Here is a 20,685-nt window from a genome sequence, read left to right as displayed (position 1 = left end):
TTCAGTACACAGCTTGGTTTAGGAGGATATATATATATATATATATATATATATATATATATATATATATATATATATATATATATATATATATATATATACCGTTATAATATGTATGGATTCAACTGTCCTCATTTTATCGTTACTTAATATTTCCTTCTTGGAAACATGCAACGCTATTGCGAAAATCATTTACGTGGTTCGTCTGCCAAGGAAGGAAGGAAATAAATGTTGTTTACCTGAGACAGCGTAACAGGTTAAGTCAACCCACATGTAAGCATGGGACCGGCAAAAGGTGGACCGGACGATTAGCACTATTACTGTTCACAACCATTACAAGCACTGGCAGCTCGTACCACGTATCCGATACACAACACTTTGCTGAGAGTTGTCTAGATTTCATGTTCCTGTGGACGCGTTATTCCGTCACCGTGTTTATTCTCTCTTTCTCTTACTCCGAGCGAGGTTGCGTAATGTTGACATACTGCAGGACAACGGTTCAAATCCTCGTCCAGCCACTAGGATTTAGGTTTTCCTAAATCGACCAAGGCAAATGCCGGGGTGATTCTTTCGAATAGGATACGTCTAATTTTTCAACTCGTCCCTCCCAGGCTCAACCCTGCGCTTTGTCTACAGTGACCTCATCATCGATGTGATGGTCAACTCTGTTCTTCCTTTTTTTGAATTCGTGTGTTCGTAAATTTCACCAGCCACTGTCATAGACAAGCTAAAGGCAACAGAGAGGCAGTTATGAGGCGATTGATAATGGAAGCAAGACTGAAGAAAATTCAAGATCCATTCATAGGATTTGTCTACCTAGAAAAAGCAGTCGACAATACAAAATGGTGCAAGATATTCGAAATTCTGAGAGAAATAGGGGTAAAGTATAGAGAAAGATGAGTAATATACAATACGTACAAGAAACAAAAGGAAGCAATAAGACTGGAAGACCAAGAACGAAGTACTCGGACTGAAAATGGTGTAAAGGATGTAGTCTTTCGCCCCTACTGTTCAATTTTCACATCGAAGAAGCAATGGCGGAAGTAAGAGAAAACCTCAAGAGTGGGATTGAAGGTTAAGGTGAAAAGATGTCGATGATAAGATTTGCTGATGACGTTGCTGACCTCAGTGAACCCGCCAGGGTAGCCGAGAGCGCTAACGCGCTGCTTCCTGGTCTCGGGTAGGCGCGCCGGCCCCGTATCTAATCCGCCCGGCGGGTTAACGACGAGGGCCGATGTGCCGGCCAGCCTGGATGTGGCTTTTAGGCATTTTTCCACATCCCGCTAGGTGAATACCGAGCTGTTCCCCATGTTCCGCCTCAGTTACACGGCTCGCAGAAATCTGCACACTTTCGCACTATTCCATGGTTTACACTCGACACTAATTCCGTCACAGGGGGTACGGGGTGGCGGCAGGAAGGGCATCCGGCCACCCCTCAATCATTAACATACCAAATCCGATTAACAATGGCTGACCCTGCGTAACTGTGGGACAAGGCTCAAGCTATAGATAGAAATTGCTGACCTCAGTGAAAGTGAGTAAGAATAACAAGAGATGTTAAATGGAATGAGCAGCCTAATGAGTATAGTAAATGGATTGAAAGCAAATCGTAGAAACACGAAAGTAATTAGAATTAGCAGTAATGAGAACCGCGAGAAACTTAACATCAGGATTGTGGATCACGAAGTAGAAGTAGTTTTCTGCTACCTAGGTAGCAAAATAACCCATGATGGACAGAGGAAGGAGCACATAACAAGCTGACTAGCATTGGCAAAGAAGACATTTCTGGTCAAGAGAAGTCTACTGGAATCAAATATAGCTCTTAATTTGAGGAAGAAATTTCTGAGGAAGTAAGTTTGGAAACGGCCGCTGTGGCCGAGCGGTTCTAGGCACTGGTCAAGAGAAGTCTACTGGAATCAAATATAGCTCTTAATTTGAGCAAGAAATTTCTGAGGAAGTAAGTTTGGAAAAGGCTGCTGTGGCCGAGCGGTTCTAGGCACTTCAGCCCGGAACCGCGCTGCTGTTACAGTCGCAGGTGCGAATCCTGGCTCGGGCATGGATGTGTGTGATGTCTTTAGGTTAGTTAGGTTTAAGTAGTTCTAAGTATAGGGGACTGATGACCTCAGATGTTAAGTCCCATAGAGCTCAGAACCATATGAACTTTTTTTTTTTTGTAGGTTTGGAGCACAGCATTGTATGAAACTGAAACATGGACTGTGAGAAAACCAATAAAAGCAGGAAGCTTTTGAAGTATGGTGCTACACAAGAATGTTGATAATTAGGTGGGCTAATAAAGTAAGAAATGAGGAGGATCGCCGCAGAACCCGTGAGGAAAGGAATATACGGAAAACACTGACAAGAGAAGGGATAGGACGATAGGATATTTGTTAAACTATCAGGGAGTAACCTCCATGGTACTAGAGGGAGCTGTAGAGGGTAAAACCTGTAGAGGAAGACAGAGGTTGGAACACATCCAGCAAATAATTTATAAAGTAGGTTGCAAGTGACAGTCTGAGATTGAAAGGTTGGCACAGGAGAGGAATTCGTGGCGGGCCGCATCAATCCAGTTAGAGAACTAATGACTCAAAAACAAAAAATTGATAAAAAATTCGAAGCCAGAAACAAGTAACTATTTTTTTACGTACAGGCCGGGGATTTCTTTTTCCCTAGCTACAATACGGTGGAGTATGCAGATGAGAATAATCTGCACGTCGAAGTTCCATTTTCTGAGATCAAATATCTACATCCAGGTAGTATAGAGCTCACTGGTTTTTAACCTAGAGTCGAACAAGTACTGAACCAAAACAGCGATTCTGTTACTTAGTAAACAATTAGTAATAGATAGTACCACTTTCCTTCAACTTCGTTCTGAGCAAACAACGTATTTAAACAAACAAAAGATTCGTGTTCCGCAGTATCGAAGATGGACAAGCACTCATAACTCTTAATGTATGCATTTTAGAGCCCATGTTTACTAGAGCTTTTCTTGCGTCGGTGTAAGTGCTGAACCCGTAATGTGAGCATTTAGACATTTACACGATATTAGGCTTAAAAATTATTATATGAAGTTTTAAAAGGTCACGTGCTTGCTCTTGCAAAATGTCAACTTCTAAATACAGCTCTGTTCATTTGAAAGGTACCATTGTTTTTCTCTCGTAATTCTCTACCTGTTTGATATGGCACACGTCTCCTTTCCATTTGAAGACTATGAGTTCCATCCAAGATCTTGGATCTTAAAATGTCGCCATGTTGGTAACGTAGCCGCACAGGTATCCCCATCTACCATCTCATGTTACTTGTCTGTAAATTTATCCAGCAGCCATTTTATGGCCCATCCTGAATAATCTCTGTATGTAAGAGAAAATGTCCTCACTGACTGACTCATCATCAGCCAGCCTAAACCGCTAAGGATAGGAGTTTGAAATGTGGAGAGGGTGTTGATCTTACACTATAGGCATCGTTCGGTAAGGGATTTTTCGAAGCACCTCACCTAAAGTGGTAGAAGAAGGGATGAAAGATTTTTTGAAAATAAGTAGCTACTAATGCAATTTTGAATTTTGAACTACGGAAACTGGTGTTTTGGTTTTTCAGTCAGAAATAAAATAATAAGTACTTCATCATTTTTGAAAATTCAGTGCGGAATGGGGTGACATAGTGGGTGAAAGATTTTTTTTAAATAAATCATTATTACGGAACTACTAGAATATTTTTAAAGCTACATCTACGAAAATTGGTACTTAACTTTTCGGTTGCAAATAAAAAGATCGAGTTTCAGTGCTTTTAGAAATTTAGCCCCTAAGGGGGTGATATAGGGGATGGAAGACTTTTATAAAAATATTTCGTTACATTAAAACGTTTTTAAAGCTAAATCTGTGAAAATCGATATATTTCTTCTTGGTTAGAAATAAAGTAATATGTGTCAAGGTTGAAATTTTCTATGTACATTTACACATGAGCAGTGGGGATGACAACACATAAATTCTATTACAGAAACAGAATAAAAGTCGTGCAGAATGTACAATCTAGCGAAGCAGAGGGCAAAAAATGGTTCTAATGGCTCTAAGCACTATAGGAGTCAACATCTGAGGTCATCAGTCCCCTAGACTTAGAACTACTTAAACCTAAGGACATCACACACATCCATGCCCGAAGGAAGATTCGAACCTGGGACCGCCGCAGCAGCGCGGTTCCGGACTGAAGCGCCTAGAACCGCTTGGCCACAACGGCCGGCAAGCAGCGGGTATTAAGCTGGTATTTTATGTTCGTCACTCCGAGAATCCCTCAGAAATTTCGAATAAAGCATGTTAACTTGTGCACCAGCTCGCTCATTATGTCATATTAGAAGTTGGGTCGGTGACGAGGCAGCTAAGCCGGACTGATGGAACCGTCTCAGTGCAGGGCTTGTCTGGCTGGGCCGTTACTCGTGTGGCCAACAGGCAGGCACAGAGCCGCCGGGTCGTGCGGCCGATACAGGCGCTGCCTCTGAAGCCGCCACTGCACCACCGAAAACCATCACACCGTCCATCAGTTTCCTTTCCACAGTGAAAGAATAACGCTGGGTGCTCGGTTTCTGGTAGTCCAACTATTGGCCCAAAGTCTTTGAAGCCACTGTCTTTGCAAACGAGTACCTTCAAATTTCCGAGAACTCCTGCTTTCAGTTAATGGAAAGCGAAAAGCAGCACTGATTTTTCCGGCAAGATGATGTCCCGTTAGTCGCAGTGTCGTATGCATGAAGCCTTCACAGGAGGACAAAATGGTTCAAATGGCTCTGAGCACTATGGGAATTAACTTCTAAGGTCATTAGTCCCATAGAACTTAGAACTACTTAAACCTAACTAACCTAAGGACATCACACACATCCATGCCCGAGGCAGGGATCGAACCTGCGACCGCAGCTCACAGGACACAAATTGAGCAAAGGATTATAGTCACCTCGATCGACAGCTTTGTCCGCTTGTGATTTTTACCTGTAGAGATATTTAAAAGTAAAAGTTACGAAAACTATTCTGAAACGTTAGACTACTGATGGAATACTGAAACCTATCGATGTTACAGTTCTGTGCGAAGTGAGTTTCAACCTGTGACCACGAGTACAAAACCGCACAGAGGCACCATTTTAAGCGTATGCTGCAGTTTGTAGCAGTATTTTGAAACTGCAAATAAACTGATGTTTTTTACGACTTAATTTTCGTATTATTGACACAGCGCCGCTTATATCGTGGACATGGTGTATTTAAGTGAATTAATAAGCTCTCAAATCATGTCATTCTCATGGAAGAGGAATTCAAAACATTGCAGTAAAGAATCGATTACCTGAATATCGATCAACCGAAATGTAGTTTAATCGAAAGCGTGGGAAGGGGTGGAAATGATTTTCAAGGACAGATGTATACATGAGTTGACCCACTGTACCTTCTAGAATGGCGAGATCACCAGGGAATGAAACGAAAACATTCCCCAATCCATAACACTTCCTTATGGTTACGGGTCTTTGTTTTCAGGCATTTCACCACATACACGTCAACCGCCATTTGTCCGCTGGAGCATAAAACGTGATTCATCTGAGAGGGCCACCTGTCGCCACTTGGTGGACGTCCAGTCGCTGTATTGGCGTGCAAATTCCACACTTCGTCACCAATGAAGAGCAGTCAGTGTGAGTGCGCATGGACCAGGCGCCGGCTGCGGAGGCCTACACGCAGCAAAGTTCGCTGAACGGTCGTTGAGGAGACGTTGTTGGCAGCCCCTTGGTCCATCCGGGTGTCAGTCGCTAAACTGTTGCACGTCTACTCGCCCGAACACGTCTCCACAGCCGTGTTCCATAGCTCTTTTAAATTTTGACTCTAATACTGAATCCCCTAAGTCGTCCCTACCGACTGCAATTTCTTCTTCTAACACGTCATCGGATAAGACCTCCCTCCTCACAGAGGCCTTCAGTGCACTCTTCTGCGTTTAACGGTAGAATTCCCACTGCACTCTTGATGTTACCACTGTTGTAGACTCTTTCCACGTATTTGCTCTCTTCTGCGTTGAACAGTAGAATGCCCATTGCACTCTTGATGTTACCACTCTCGTGTTTAATTTCACCGAAAGTTGTTTTGACTTTCGTATATGCAGAGTCAGTCTTCCCAACGATCATTTTTTATCGATTTCTTTTTATCTTATCTTATCACGGGATACATGCGGACGTGCATTGTCCTGTTGAAACAGCAAGTTCCCTTGCCGGTCTAGGAATGGTAGAACGATGGGTTCGATGACGGTTTGGATGTACCGTGCACTATTCAGTGTACCCTCGACGATCACCAGTGGTGCACGGCCAGTGTAGGAGATCGCTCCCCACACCATGATGCCGGGTGTTGGCCCTGTGTGCCTCGGTCGTATGCAGTCCTGATTGTGGCGCTCACCTGCACGGCGCCAACCACGCATACGACCATCATTGGCACCAAGGCAGAAGCGACTCTCATCGCTGAAGACGACACGTCTCCATTCGTCCGTCCATTCACGCCTGTCGCGACACCACTGGAGGCGGGCTGCACGATGTTGGGGCGTGAGCGGAAGACGGCCTAACGGTGTGCGGGACCGTAGCCCAGCTTCATGGAGACGGTTGCGAATGGTCCTCGCCGATACCCCAGGAGCAACAGTGTCCCTAATTTGCTGGGAAGTGGCGGTGCGGTCCCCTACGGCACTGCATAGGATCCTACGGTCTTGGCGTGCATCCGTGCGTCGCTGCGGTCCGGTCCCAGGTCGACAGGCACGTGCACCTTCCGCCGACCACTGGCGACAACATCGATGTACTGTGGAGACCTCACGCCCCACGTGTTGAGCAATTCGGCGGTACGTCCACCCGGCCTCCCGCATGCCCACTATACGCCCTCGCTCAAAGTCCGTCAACTGAACATACGGTTCACGTCCACGCTGTCGCGGCATGCTACCAGTGTTAAAGACTGCGATGGAGCTCCGTATGCCACGGCAAACTGGCTAACACTGACGGCGGCGGTGCAGAACTGCTGCGCAACTAGCGCCATTCGACGGCCAACACCGCGGTTCCTGGTGTGTCCGCTGTGCCGTGCGTGTGATCATTGCTTGTACAGCCCTCTCGCAGTGTCCGGAGCAAGTATGGTGGGTCTCATACAGCGGTGTCAATGTGTTCTTTTTTCCATTTCCAGGGTTGTATTTGAGAAGCGCAGTGATACACTCCTTCCAGTGGAAGTTTTCATCAATACGTACACCCAAAAATTTGCAGCGTTCTATACACATCTACCGGCATGCATCTCAAATCTTGCTCCATTGAAACATTTTATTGCTCATACAACCAAGTTGCTGACAAGAATAATATACAGAAGAACGGAAAACATAGTTGAGGGTGTGTTATGTGACGATCGGTTTGGCTTTCGGAAAGGTAAAGGCAGCAGAGATGAATTCTACATCTACATCTACATTTATACTCCGCAAGCCAGACAACGGTGTGTGGCGGAGGGCACTTTACGTGCCACTGTCATTACCCCCCTTTACTGTTCCAGTCGCGTATGGTTCGCGGGAAGAACGACTGTCTGAAAGCCTCCGTGCGCGCTCCAATCTCTCTAATTTTACATTCGTGATCTCCTCGGGAGGTATAAGTAGAGGGAAGCAATATATTCGATACCTCATCCAGAAACGCACCCTCTCGAAACCTGGACAGCAAGCTACACCGCGATGCAGAGCGCCTCTCTTGCAGAGTTTGCCACTTGAGTTTGTTAAACATCTCCGTAACGCTATCACGGTTACCAAATAACCCGGTGACGAAACGCGCCGCTCTTCTTTGGATCTTCCCTATCCCCTCCGTCAACCCGATCTGGTACGGATCCCACACTGATGAGCAATACTCAAGTATAGGTCGAACGAGTGTTTTGTAAGCCACCTCCTTTGTTGATGGACTACATTTTCTAAGGACTCTCCCAATGAATCTCAACCTGGTACCCACCTTACCAACAATTAATTTTATATGATCATTCCATTTCAAATCGTTCCGCACGCATACTCCCAGATATTTTACAGAAGTAACTGCTACCAGTGTTTGTTCCGCTATCATATAATCATACAATAAAGGATCCTTCTTTCTATGTATTCGCAATACATTACATTTGTCTATGTTAAGGGTCAGTTGCCACTCCCTGCACCAAGTACCTATTCGCTGCAGATCTTCCTGCATTTCGCTACAATTTTCTAATGCTGCAACTTCTCTGTATACTACAGCATCATCCGCAAAAAGCCGCATGGAACTTCCGACACTATCTACTAGGTCATTTATATATATTGTGAATAGCAATGGTCCTATAACACTCCCCTGTGGCACGCCAGAGGTTACTTTAACGTCTGTAGACGTCTCTCCATTGATAACAACATGCTGTGTTCTGTTTGCTAAAAACTCTTCAATCCAGCCACACAGCTGGTCTGATATTCCGTAGGCTCTTACTTTGTTTATCAGGCGACAGTGCGGAACTGTATCGAATGCCTTCCGGTAGTCAAGAAAAATAGCATCTACCTGGGAGCCTGTATCTAATATTTTCTGGGTCTCATGAACAAATAAAGCGAGTTGGGTCTCACACGATCGCTGTTTCCGGAATCCATGTTGATTCCTACATAGTAGATTCTGGGTTTCCAAAAACGACATGATACTCGAGCAAAAAACATGTTCTAAAATTTTACAACAGATCGACGTCACAGAGATAGGTCTATAGTTTTGCGCATCTGCTTGACGACCCTTCTTGTAGACTGGGACTACCTGTGCTCTTTTCCAATCATTTGGAACCTTCCGTTCCTCTAGAGACTTGCGGTACACGGCTGTTAGAAGGGGTCAAGTTCTTTCGCGTACTCTGTGTAGAATCGAATTGGTATCCCGTCAGGTCCAGTGGACTTTCCTCTGTTGAGTGATTCCAGTTGCTTTTCCATTCCTTGGACACTTATTTCGATGTCAGTCATTTTTTCGTTTGTGCGAGGATTTATAGAAGGAACTGCAGTGCGGTCTTCCTCTGTGAAACAGCTTTGGAAAAAGGTGTTTAGTATTTCAGCCTTACGCGTGTCATCCTCTGTTTCAATGCCATCATCATCCCGGAGTGTCTGGATATGCTGTTTCGAGCCACTTACTGATTTAACGTAAGACCAGAACTTCCTAGGATTTTCTTTCAAGTCGGAACATAGAATTTTACTTTCGAATTCACTGAACGCTTCACGCATAGCCCTCCTTACGCTAACTTTGACATCGTTTAGCTTCTGTTTGTCTGAGAGGTTTTGGCTGCGTTTAAACTTGGAGTGAAGCTCTCTTTGCTTTCGCAGTAGTTTCCTAACTTTGTTGTTGTACCACGGTGGGTTTTTCCCGTCCCTCACAGTTTTACTCGGCACGTACCTGTCTAAAACGCATTTTACGATTGCCTTGAACTTTTTCCACAAACACTCAACACTGCCAGTGTCGGAACAGAAATTTTCGTTTTGATCTGTTAGGTAGTCTGAAATCTGCCTTCTATTACTCTTGCTAAACAGATAAACCTTCCTCCCTTTTTTTATATTCCTATTAACTTCCATATTCAGGGATGCTGCAACGGCCTTATGATCACTGATTCCCTGTTCTGCACATACAGAGTCGAAAAGTTCGGGTCTGTTTGTTATCAGTAGGTCCAAGATGTTATCTCCACGAGTCGGTTCTCTGTTTAATTGCTCGAGGTAATTTTCGGATAGTGCACTCAGTATAATGTCACTCGATGCTCTGTCTGACGCTGAGGTTTATAATGGAAGAAAGACTAGGCACCAGAGATGAATTCTGACGCTGGGGTTTATAATGGAAGAAAGACTAAGGAAAAATCAAGACACTTTCATAGGATTTGTCGACCTGGAAAAAGCATTCGATAATTTAAAATGGGTCAAGATGTTCGAAATTCTGAGAAAAATAGCTGTAAGCTGTAGGGAGGGACAGGGAGTATACAATATGTACAAGACTCAAGAGGGAATAATAAGAGTGGACAACGAAGAACGAAGAGCTCGAATTACAAATGGTGTAAGACAGGGATGCAATCTTTCACCACTGCTGTTCAATCTGTACATAGAAGAAGCAATGATGGTAATAAAAGAAGGGTTCAGGGGTGGAATTAAAATTCAAGGTGCAAGATATCAATGATACGATTCGCTTATGACATTGTTATCCTAAGTGAAAGTGAAGAAATCTTATATGATCTGCTAGATGGAATGAATAACCTAATGAGTACAGAATATGGACTGAGAGTAAATCGAAGAAGATCGAAAGTAATGAGAAGTAGCAGAAACGAGAACAGTGAGAAAATTAACATCAGTATTGATGCTCACGAGGTAGATAAAGTTAAGGAACTGTAATACCTAGGCAGCAAAATAACTAATGTTGCAGGAGCAAAGACATCAAACGCAGACTAGCACTGGCAAAAAGAGCGTTCCTGGCCAAGAGAAGTCTACTAGTGTCAAAAAAGGCCTTAATATTGAAAATTAGGTGAACTGATAAGGTAAGGGATGAGGAGGTTTTGCGCAGAATCTGGGAGAAAAGGAATACGTGGGAGACACTGACAAGGAGGAGGAACAGGGTGACAGGACATCTGTTAAGACATCAGGGAATGACTTCCATGACACTAGAGGGAGCTGTACATGGCAAATACTGTAGAGGAAGCCAGATATTGAAATACATCCAGTACATAATTGAGGACCTAGGTTTCAAGTGCTACTTTGAGATGAAGAGGTTGGCACAGGAGAAAAATTCTTGGCGGGCCGCATTAAACCAGTAACAAGGCTGGTGACCCAAAAATGTTGATGTTTTGTGTTCTCTTTATGTGTCGTAGTGTCCACGAAAATACATTGAAGCTATAAAGAAACTTATATAGGCATGCGTATTCATATACAGAAATATGTAAACAGGCAGAATACGGAGCTGCGGTCAGCAACGCCTATATAAGACAAGTGTCTGGTGTAGTTGTTAGATTGGTTACTGCTGCTACAATGGCAGATTATCAAGATTTAAATGAGTTTGAACGTGGTGTTACAATCGGTGCACGAGCGATGGGACCCAGCATCTCTGAGGTAGGGATGAAGTGCGGATTTTCCCGTACGAACATTTCAAGAGTGTACCGTGAATATCAGGAGTCCGGTAAAACATCAAACCTGCAACATCGCTACGGCCGGAAAAATATCGTGGAAAACGGGACGAACGAAGACTGAAGAGAATCGTTCAACGTGACAGACGTGCAACCCTTTCGTAAATTGCTGCAGATTTCAGTGCTGGATCATCAACATGTGTCAGCGTGCGAACCATTCAACGAAACACCATCGATATGGGCTTTCGGAGCAAAAGGCATTAATGACTGCAGGACACAAAGTTTTACGCCTCGCCTGGGCCCGTAACAAATGGCTCTGAGCACTATGCGACTTAACTTCTGAGGTCATGAGTGGCCTAGAACTTAGAACTAATTAAACCTAACTAACCTAAGGACATCACAAACATCCATGCCCGAGGCAGGATTCGAACCTGCGACCGTAGCGGTCGCTCGGTTCCAGACTGTAGCGCCTAGAACCGCACGGCCACTTGGGCCGGCGGCGCGTATCACCGACGTTCGACTGTTGATGACTGGAATCCTGTTGCCTGGTCGAGCGGATGGACGTGTACGGGTATGGAGACAACCTCAAGAATCCATGGATCCTGCATGTCATCAAGGGACTGATCAAGGGTGGAGGCTTTATAATGGTGTGGGCATCTGCAGTTGGAGGAATGTAGGAACTCCTGACACGTCTAAATACGTCTCATATGAAGGTGACACGTAGGTACGCATCCTCTGTGATCACTTGCATCCATTCATGTCCATTCTTCATTCCGACGGACTTGGGCAATTCCAGCAGGACAATGCGACACCCCGCAATCCAGAATTACTACAGAGTGGCTCCAGGAGCACACGTCTGAGTTTAAACACTTCCACTGGCCACCAGACTCCTCAGACATGAACATTATTAAGCATATCTGGGATGTCTTGCAACGTGCTGTTCAGAAGAGAGCTCCACCTCCTCGTAATCTTACGTATTTATGGACAGCCCTGCAGGATTCATGGTGTCAGTTCCCCCCCCCCCCAGCACTACTTCATACATTAGTCGATTCAATGCCACATAGTGTTGCGGAACTTCTGCGTGCTCCCGGGACCTAAATGATATTATCCACTTGTACCAGTTTATTTAGCTCTTCAGTGTGAATGCGTGGCAGTAGTTTCGAAACGGCTCTCGTAAAAGTTTTTCAGGCTGCTGAAATTTCGAGAGCCGCGAGTTTACGGCTCTCCAGTCCTCTCCATTCACTCGTTAGTCGGGCGACGGTAGAGCAGGATGTCGTTACGGCCCGGCCGTGCGGAAGATGCCCGCTGGCGAGTGCAGTCGGCGCTCGCACGTAACTGGGTCCGCATTCCTCGCGCTGCTCCCGTGTCCCTCCTCTCCTGCCAGGGCTGCGCGCCGCCGCGCCTATTACCCCGCCGCTCAAAACACGGGTTCCGTTCTGCAGTAATAACTGTCCGCCACCGCTCCGCGGCCGCCACGGGCGAGCCTATTGGCGGCAGTTGCGTGCTGTCGGTTTTTCCCCTTCCTTCGGCCGTAGTGACCGACATTTGGGCGGTGGACCTCGTGTGACGTAATCTCGCTTGCCGAATACGACAGCGGCTAATTGGACAGCACCGGAGGGTCAGTACAAGCACGATGATGAACTATAAACTCCCACGCTGCCAACGACATCGTTTTCCAAGCGCAGTAAACATCGCAGGCATGTAGACGAGTTTCGTGCCAGGAAGACTCCCGATTATCTTGTCTAGTTCGTAGGATATTCGCCTGCCGTCAGCAGCGGATAGGCACTTGGTGCAGGGAGCGGCAACTGACCCTTAACATATGCAAATGTAATCTATTGCGAATATATAGAAAGAAGGATCCTTTATTGTATGATTATATGATACCGGAACAAACACTGGTAGCAGTTACTTCTGTAAAATATCTGGGAGTATGCGTACGGAACGATTTGAAGTGGAATGTTCATATAAAATTAATTGTTGGTAAGGCGGGTGCCAGGTTGGGATTCATTGGGAGAGTTCTTAGAAAATGTAGTCCATCAACAAAGGAGGTGGCCTACAAAACACTCGTTCGACCTATACTTGAGTATTGCTCGTCAGTGTGGGAACCGTACCAGGTCGGGTTGACAGAGGGGATAGGGAAGATCCAAAGAAGAGCGGCGCGTTACGTCACAGTGTTATTTGGCAAGCGTTACGGAGATGTATAACAAACTCAAGTGGCAGACTCTGCAAGAGAGGCGCTCTGCATCGCGGTGTAGCTTGCTGTCCAGGTTTCGAGAGGGTGCGTTTCTGGATGAGGTATCGAATATATTGCTTCCCCCTACTTATACCTCCCGAGGAGATCACGAATGTAAAATTAGAGAGATTTGAGCGCGCACGGAGGCTTTCCGGCAGTCGTTCTTTCCACGAACCATACGCGACTGGAACAGGAAAGGGAGGTAATGACAGTGCCACGTAAAGTGCCCTCCGCTACACACCGTTGGGTGGCTTTCGGAGTATAAGTGTAGATGTAGAACATTCCACGGAAATTTACCAACTTCTATCCATCCAGTGGTTCGTACCGTCACATATTCCGGCAACTTGAAAAGTCTCTCATCGGAGTTGCCACGGTTTAGCGCCAACTCTCATTCGTAACCGTAAACGAAATTCACAGGACATTTGTTAGGAATGAGAGGTATGTGAAACAAGTCATGTGAAGCATTGCACGGCATAATCTCAATCAAATGACTATGACTAAACCCTTATCTATTAAGCTGTGCAGCAAAGTTTCATCGAAAATTTGTAAATTGCTTAAATTTACACTTTTTACACTATAATAATAATAATTATTATTAGTTTCATCATCAGTCTTATGGTAGGTTTCATGCTGCTCGCCACGAATTCCTGTCCCTCTCTAACCTCTCAGAGCAGCACTTGCAACTTTTGTCCTCAGTCATACCTCAGTTATTTGCTGGATGTATTCCTATCTCTGTCTGCCTCTACAACTTTTACCCTCTTCAGCTCCCTCTGATACCATGAACGTTATCCTTTCTGATGTCTATCACCGTCTCTCCTCTTCTTGTCAATGCTTTCCATGGAATCTTTTCTTCGCCGATTCTGCAGAGAAACTGCTCGTTCCTTACTTTATCAGTCCATCTAATTTTCAACATCCTTCCAACGAACTACATCTCAAACGCTTCGATGTTCTTTTGTCCCTGTTTTTCCCACTGTCCATGATTCACAACCCATACAATGCCGTGCTCCGAACATACGTTCTCGGAAGATTCTTCCTCAGATTGTGTTTGATTCAGGCAAATTATGACAGAAAACAAGCATTAGAAAAAATGCTTACCTCCTGGTACAGATGTGCGTTTCTTGTTTTATACTATCACCATACGCATTTAGCCGCGCGAGCTGAAGCGCCTTGACACGTATTTATTTAAGTAGCAATATATATACGCTAAATTCTTTTACTGTAAGCAGTTGATTAATAGTCATGAATTTCTAACTTGAAAAATCACTTGAATAGCATAAAACCATTAGTGATAATGGAATTTAATGAACAATAACTCGGAAATGACTACATTAAATCATAAGAAACTGAGGCGTTGTCTGTGCTTTTTACGTCATACACAAACAGTTCATTAATTTATAATTAATAAGGGAAATAACATCAGGTACAGCTACAGTACAGAAGAATGTTCGACTTGGACAGCAAAGCCAGCTAGAACTGAAGGAAGGGAAATACAGCTTTCAAACTGTTTGAAGAAGGTTCAATGAACACAATTCACTGTTAGAATTACAGTTAATTTCAGTAGCTTCCATTATGCCTTTTACATTAACAAATGTCACAATCCTGCCTTTCATTGTAAAAACAAAAGGTGTGAAGTTTCCCCTGTTCGGATAAACTAAAACGTTTACCAATTGTACATTCCTCAGATGCACTGTCGCTTTATATAAGACATGTGGACATCATGTCTCCTGAGGAGAGAACCTGCAGCCTTAGCTCTTAAATTATACACAGGTAGTTTCATGTTCGTTATATACAGCTGAATCTCGAGCCACACGGCCATCTTGTATCCCCTCCCCCCGCAGGCAGGACACTGCGATTGGGGCAGCGGGACTGTAGTCACTCCGTCCGCCTTCGCCACCTGTTCGTAGTTTCTGCTGAGTGTCTTCTTAATTTGGTTCGCCAGCTTCTCCGTAACACGCGGGACAAGGTTTACAAAAAAAATTCCCGTACAACTTTTTCACGAGTGTACCGTAAATATCAAGAATCCGCTAAAACATCAGATCTCCGACATCGCTACGGCCGGAGAAAGATCCTGCAAGAATGAGACCAACGATGACTGAAGAGAATGTTCAAAGTGACAGAAGTGCAACCCTTCCACAAATTTCTGCTAGGCCATCAAGAAGAGTCAGTGTGCGAACCGTTGAGCAAAAGGTCATCCATACGGGCTTCCGGAGCTTTTTGTTTTGGTGGCCGTGCCGCTCTTCCTTCGCGTAGTCAAAACAAATGGCATGCTTGGAACAAGTGTTCCATAAGGCTGTTTAGCCAAGAGACCTGTTGTCTCAGCTATACTCCATGTCTTCCAAGCCAAAATGTTAGCATCTGGAAATGCTTCAAGGCCACCGTAATCTGCTTGGTTGCCCCATACAACAGGGAATGTGAGCCATGTACTACCTCCAAACACAGCCTGAACATCACAAGTGAAGTTCAGATGAAGTCCACGAAAGACATTTGGACCTCCAATCAATTGCTGTTTGTTAAACTGCCCAGCCAAGTCAATATCAATCGCCTTCAAACTCCGATACACTGGTACACCGCGCCGCCAGCGACGACGCCATGCAACCCTTCCACATATTTCTGCTAGGCCATCAAGAAGAGTCAGTGTGCGAACCGTTCAGCGAAAGGCCATCCATACGGGTTTCCGGAGCTGAAGGCCCACTCCTGCACCCTCGATGACAACCTCGGCCCGTCAACACCGACATTGGAGAGTTGATGACTGGAAACATGTTGCCTGGTCGGACGAGTGTCATTTCAAATTGTATCGAGAGGATGGACGTGTACGAGTATGGAGACAATCTCATGAATACATGAATCCTGCATGTCAGCAGGGAACTGTTCAAGCTGGTGGAGGCTCTGTAATGGCGTGGGGCGCGTGCAGTTGGAGCGATGTGGGACCCTGATAAATCTAGATAAGACTGTAACAGGTAAAACGTACGTAAGCATCCTGTCTTATCACCTGCATCCATTCATATCCATTGTGCATTGCCACGAACTTGGGCTATTCCAGCAGGACAATGCGACACCCCACACGTCCATAATTGCTACAGAGTGGCTCCAGGAACACTCTTCTCAGTTTAAACACTTCCGATAGCCACCAAACTTCCCAGGCATGAACATTATTGAGCACATCTGGGATTCCTTCCAATGTGCTGTTCAGAAGAGATCTCCACCCCCTCGTACTCTTACGGATTTATGGAAACCCCTGCAGGATTTATGGTGTCAATTCCATCCAGCACTGCTTCAGATGTTAGTCGAGTCCACACCACGTCGTGTTGCGGCACTTCTGAGTGCTCGCGGGGCCCCGCACGATGTTAAACGGGTGTACCAGTTTCTTTGGGTCTTCGGTGTATATAGTGTGTTTGCTTCAATTAGATAACGACAAGTTCGCCTCCTCTGTTTAATACCATCTCCACCTTTCTAGTGGCTCCACGATCTCGTGCAGGTCTCCACCCAACAGCCACGTGCGTACACTCTACAGCAGTGTTTCTCAGCCTGGTGTAATTACCCCCTGAGGTATAAACTGTAATTTTGCGAGGGGTAAAAGTATAATGGTTCAATTGTGTTTCGGTTAAGGAAATAGATTATTTTTAAAAGATTATTATTATTGTCAGACTTGTGTAACACTGTAATGTTGATTACATAGTTTACCAGTCATTACTTTTTTTTCAAATGCTAGCATTAACGTGTGACAATACTGTGGAGGTTATAGCGTGTGAAATGAGTTTATGAACATCTTCCTCATATTGTCCTCTCACTACACACATACTTTGTGCCAAGCATCTTTGACAGTAAAATTGCTACATGTACGTAGACATATGCTTAAATATCTCAGGATAATGGCTGCTCTTAGTCGTAGGTATCTCCCACAAAAGACTAGAAACTGCTTAAAAATTCACTTTGTAATATCTTTTAAACTGCTGTAACGCCTATACTGTATTATTGTTATTATTATTATTAGTGGCAGTGGTCATGGGCACAGCACAGGCAAAGTGAAGTCTTCAGATTTCTGCCAGTTCCAATGTAAGGAGACCAACAGTCAAGTGATTTATGAAGAGTTGTCCTAAGTATACCGCACACATTTTAATTTGCTTGATTTTAAATGGGGTTGAAGGGTGTGGGTGATGCAAGTGTCGCTGGGGAGAGGAACCACATTTTGTAAAACGTGTCTTCTCTCGATGTGGACAGCTAGCTTTATTTTCTAAGAAGGAGTTGTAGATAGCACTCGCGATGCATTAAGGATTGCTTCCTCATTCCACAAATAAAGAATGGTTGTTAGAAATAAGCAGGACCAATTGTCTCTCTTTCTGATTAGTTCATGGTTCGATAAACACCTGTTAAAAGTAAATATCACTTTCTGTCGTATTTTTACAAACGAGTGATAGAAGTTCATTTTCGCTCTAAGCTTTGGTTATGTGCGAATCTTGATGGCAGCAGGGGATGGAGGGAGTAACTAACTAATATCTGGCTGCACTCAGAGGTAATGCTCTATGCCGACAACATATCCCGACAAAGTTGTCCGAGAGCACTGCAGCAACATGATTTGAGCCACATGTAGGATAACATTACCGTCTGTTGTTTCCTGTCAGTGTTTGCGACAATACATTTCCGGGCCAAAAATGTTAACACAGGGCCACACTATTGCCACAAAATGGTCGAACGTGAGATAGTGGACTTGAGAGTGGCTTTACTGCTTTTACATCACACAAAGAATAAAGTTCGAAATAGGGATTTGCGGATGCGTTCTTCTTTAAGTAAACGCAATCCCTGGGAAAATTTTATTTGTGAACTAATTCTGGATGAGTACTTCTTCCAACATTTTACCAGAATGTCCAAACACTATTTAGAATATCTCATACAAGTAATTGGTACGAGAATTTGCTAAAACCAGCACAAATATGAGAGGGTGTATCCCAGTTACAATATGATTGGCAATCACCCTTCGGATTTAGCTACTAGTGAGTCATACACAAGTTCCATGTACCTCTTGAACTGCACTATGCATGAATAAGTCTCTTCATAAAAGAAGTATGCAGTTCTGTTGAATGAGGATTGAAGTATTTCGTTAAGATAAAGTTGAAATAAGAATAAAAAATTTATTTGTACTTTATTTTTGTTCTCCAGCACACAGCACTGTTCACACTATCAAATCCTTCTTCAGGCACATCTCGAGACACGCTTCTATGAAACTCAAGCCAACTATGTGGATCAAGCGCCACCTGCATTTTCACTCCTTCTATGTAACTTTTGAAATGATAGGAAGTCTGGATCTGTTAGTGGTAAGGCACCAGGCATACAAGACTCAAACATTTCATACTCTTAAATTTTTTTCATTTTCAATTTTTAGCAAATGTGATTTCTCAAATGTGGCAAACATTTAAGAAATTACACCACAGTTACATAAAACTATTAACAATGATTTTCGAAATATTTGTTCTTTTAAATGACCCTATAATACCTGAAACATTTAAGAAAATATACATTTAAAACACAAACACACCAAAGACCCAAAATCAGACTCCTTTGCTTACAACTTCAAAAGACTATTACAAGGAGCCTTTAATACAGGCGTTACAATAACGTCCATTCAAATTTAAAGAAAAATCTTCTGATTCCAAAAAAAGCTGCACTCAGGAAAACCTTCAGATTGACTAAGAAAGCAAAAATTGTCAATGTACGAAAAATTTTAGAAAGATTAAATTACCACAGAGCAAAACAAACGCCTTGATTAAGAGGTTCATAGTATAACTAGAAGAGAGTTGAAATTTAATGTATTAACCATGGTAATGTCACCACCTCGAGCTCATATCACACATAAAGCGGTTGCTTGGTTCAGCTCAGGCCCTAAAACATATCAGGACACACATGAAAATTATATAATAAACACTAATCAAAGATCGCAGGTGGGTGCTTGACGTCAGAACAAGAGAAACTGTGCCCATTTAGTCTACGGAAGCAAATAGACAACTGAATATGCAAATATTTTAATACAGTTTGAATATCTGATCGTTCAGAATGAAATGATTCTAATGAGTTAACACACAAGTGCTTTAACTACAAAAGATAGTACAAGGTTCAAAACCCTGAGCATTCAAAATAACGCAAAGGTACGGATTTTAAAGTAGCAATCTCTGTTCTTACGAGTATTCAGCTTATAATGGAACTAAAACCAGCCAAAATGTGACCCCTTTTATGACTGCTATAAACGGGAATCGAACAAAAGTCTTAGTTAATAGGGCTCAGTAAAGTATAGGGTCTTCCGCAAATTGCACCCAATACTCCATCACACGTAAACGAGTTGCTCACTATTTATTTCTACACTGGATACCAGAGACGCAAATAATGGTGGCAGGATAACATCCCTCAAACATGGAACCAGAAATGGGAAGTGGTCTACTGAGACGCAACGGACGTCCGCAAGGCAGAGGGAAACAATGATTCTTCAAATGGCTTCAGCACACTTTCTACGGTAAACAGCTGTCAACCACAATAAGACGACCCACCTGCTTCATCGGTGAGAGAGCCCTCTTAACGTGCGAAACAGCCAGCAGGACGTGCGCCGCCTAGCCTCCGGAGAGAGCCGCGTGTGCCATTAAAATCCCATCAAGCCACAGGCCTGTCCTTTAGCGGGACACCAGGGAGGCTGTTGCTAGGTAACGAAACCAGAGATGTGCAACCATTGGCTGTAATCGATATGAGCGCACACATGGCTCACCTTTTTTGCCTCGCAACTGGCGTAGATCCGAAGAAATTGAAATTTTTCGTACAGTTCATGAAGCACGATTCCGAGATCATCTACAATAGCTTGCCAACTGTCATTTTTCGCATTGTGAGCTACATACACATTACTTTCGACGTCCCACAGCTCCGGTCGTAGATGAATCGGATACCTGAAGTTCAAATGGCTCTGAGACTATGGGACTTAACATCTATGGTCATCAGTCCCCTAGAACTTAGAACTACTTAAACCTAACTAACCTAAGGACAGCACACAACACCCAGCCATCACGAGGCAGAGAAAATCCCTGACCCCGCCGGGAATCGAACCCGGGAACCCGGGCGTGGGAAGCGAGAACGCTACCGCACGACCACGAGATGCGGGCACCTGAAGTTCATAGTTCTCTCATTTGCCTACTTCTCCATTCTGAGCATCACAAATTTACAACAAGAAACTTACACAATAGGTGGCTAGAAGCACGAACTTTAGAACTAAATGCGATACGATAGTTTCTTCACTCAAACACATGGCTGAGATGCTGTCGGCGAGAGAAATAGGAAACAAAAGCGAGACTAAAAGGAAAGCGTCTACAGACTGGGGCAGAGATAGATATTGTCCTGCAA

This window comes from Schistocerca piceifrons, chromosome 2, assembly GCF_021461385.2.
Source record: "Schistocerca piceifrons isolate TAMUIC-IGC-003096 chromosome 2, iqSchPice1.1, whole genome shotgun sequence".
Lineage (NCBI taxonomy): Eukaryota > Metazoa > Arthropoda > Insecta > Orthoptera > Acrididae > Schistocerca > Schistocerca piceifrons.
Note: the sequence above shows the minus strand (reverse complement) of the source record.